This window comes from Ascidiella aspersa, chromosome 4 (assembly GCF_963924565.1).
Source record: "Ascidiella aspersa chromosome 4, kaAscAspe10.2, whole genome shotgun sequence".
Lineage (NCBI taxonomy): Eukaryota > Metazoa > Chordata > Ascidiacea > Phlebobranchia > Ascidiidae > Ascidiella > Ascidiella aspersa.
The window spans coordinates 15785718-15788089 of record NC_139450.1 but is presented as its reverse complement, the minus strand read 5'-3'; the positions used below and the strand labels follow the sequence as shown (position 1 = coordinate 15788089).

At 32.6% G+C, this 2372-nt stretch overlaps 1 long non-coding RNA gene across 1 annotated transcript; it reads left to right on the top strand.

Moving 5' to 3' along the window:
* Window positions 1–270: 270 nt before the first annotated feature.
* On the top strand, window positions 271–2048 carry LOC146148178 (uncharacterized). The gene is made up of 2 exons (XR_014494799.1): window positions 271–434; window positions 927–2048. It is a non-coding gene; the product is annotated as an uncharacterized LOC146148178 (long non-coding RNA).
* Window positions 2049–2372: the final 324 nt, after the last annotated feature.

Here is a 2372-nt window from a genome sequence, read left to right as displayed (position 1 = left end):
CGTTCAAACAAAAAGTTTTTGCACCTCAGTTTGCTGTGTGTAATATTTAACTAGCAAATATTATTGGTGGTGTGCTGTTTGTGCGACTGAAGCAAGCAATTGGAATTTGTAGTTACATTTAAAAAAGGTAGTTACATTTGAAATCAGTTTATACCAAATGTCACTGAATTCAGTTAATAATGTTGCAAATTATATTATATTTGATTGCTCAGTATTGGAGTATGTTATTATAATGTTAAACTTCTCCACTTGGTTTATTTTTATAGAACTTGCTCGTATTTACTAGTTAAACTATAATAAGAACACATATTCGTCTATAACTGTGATTCAGCCATTCTGGGATTATGTTGGACATTGCTTAAAGACATATCAACAGTACACTGGGAAAATAAAAAAATAGTCTGTCTATTCCTCAAAGATACAACAAATCTCTGGTAAGATTATTGTGACAATGAGATCATAGTGTAATGCAAACCATTATAGAGTATTTATTTTACTTATAAACAAAACTTTGAACTGCCATCTGTCCATGGGTAAAGTTTAGGCCTATCTAGTTTAGGGCTACCCAAACTTTTCAGTCTGTGACTGCTTTTATTGTATTAAACTTTTTGACCCACTAGGTTTAACATTTTAAAGCATAACATTTCTTGATGTCTGCTTTGGCATGTATTTATTGAAGTAATGTGCATTACATAATTTGCCATTAACATACCAAACAAAAAAATAACAATTTTATAAATTTAGCACTTTGTATAAAATTTAACTCCATGAGCAACCCCCAGTTTGGAAATCCCTGGTCTAGTGATACAAAACTTTCGAGTACTTTCACCAATGTTTTGTTTGTGACTTACTGGCATATTTTAAGTGTTTATTTATTTAAAATCTTTTTTTATTTTAGTATGTTACACTATTTTTCTATTATACAGGTTGGAAAACTGATTGGGAACCTTCACTTAAAAAGTTCTGGTCACAGAATGAGCAGATTAAAGAGTAAAACACAATAAATTCCTTCAAATTTTCTACCCTTTTACCATTTGTTGTGCTGCAAGAAGCCTATTAATTAATGTAAAACTTTATTGTCTTGTGGATAACATATGACACTGCTTTACACAAATTCCTACTGGCAATTGTTTTGGGCTTTTGATTTTGAATTCTTAAGTCAGGGTGGTCCAAGGTTGCACAATATTTCTTACATATTCTTTATGGGCCACAAAGCAGGCTACATGCAGGCCAGGAGCGGATAAACGATTTTTGTTAGGTCGGAGCATGAAGGGGTTTACAGATGACGGCACAAAGCATTGTCAAAAAGTAACTGTCGAAAGATATATAAACTGCACAAACTTTCTGCTATCACCAAATTGTGCACAAATAAAATCGAGCGATAATAATCAGACTGGCAGAATGGTGCGCTCCAAACACGCAAAATTGCATATTTGACAACACTTAATTTCGAAAAAGACTGCATTTATAAGTGAACACAAATATAACTTGCATTGCAAAACAGCCATTTTAGAAAGTTCCATATAGGACGCACTGCGACTTTCAAACCTGTCTGACACATACAAAAAATTAGGCTTTTTGTTTTTCAAGTTATAGTAAACTGGTTTATTTAATAGTGTAATTGCAAAAATGTAACCCTAACCAAACCATTGCAGTATGCTCACTGATTGTTGGTCACTTATATTTCTTTAAAATAAACCCTTTACGCATTACAATAATTCAACAGTGCTTCGCGGGCCACAAACAATGATGTCGGGCCTGGGTTTTGGACCACCCTGTCTTGAGTAATCAATTCTTGTTAAAAGTGTCATTATTTTCCTACTTCTTGGTATACCTAATATGCAAACTCAGGCAAGCAAAACAAAATAATGTTTATTTAAAATTTATTTGGTTAAACATGGCAGGAATCAATCAATTTAAGGAATGAATAAAGTTCTTGATTGACACCAGATTCCAGAGGCCATTTAGGTATTGTACTCTTTTGTGTAGTACCTGGTCAACAGCGTCTGTAAGAACACAATTTATCAATATATTACAAATGTTTTTTTTATAATTTTATTAAATTATCTCTCTTTGCACTGCTGATTTATTATATTTATATTTCCAAGTGTGTATTACATAGTAAACGTTTTGTTTTATATGAATAAAATATTTATAAAGTATTACTTATTCCGAATAAATTTCAGGAAATAAATTTAAGACTGTAAAAGTATAGTGGCCTAATTTAGAGTAAATAAAAAATTCCATACAGAACTAGGCAGCATATTGTACAGGTTTGAAATCAGGACTGCGGAGTCTGCCTCGAGGAGTCGGTTTGTTTTGCTGGAGTCAGGCTCGGGACTCTAGTAAGACCATGTAAAACTACCCGACTC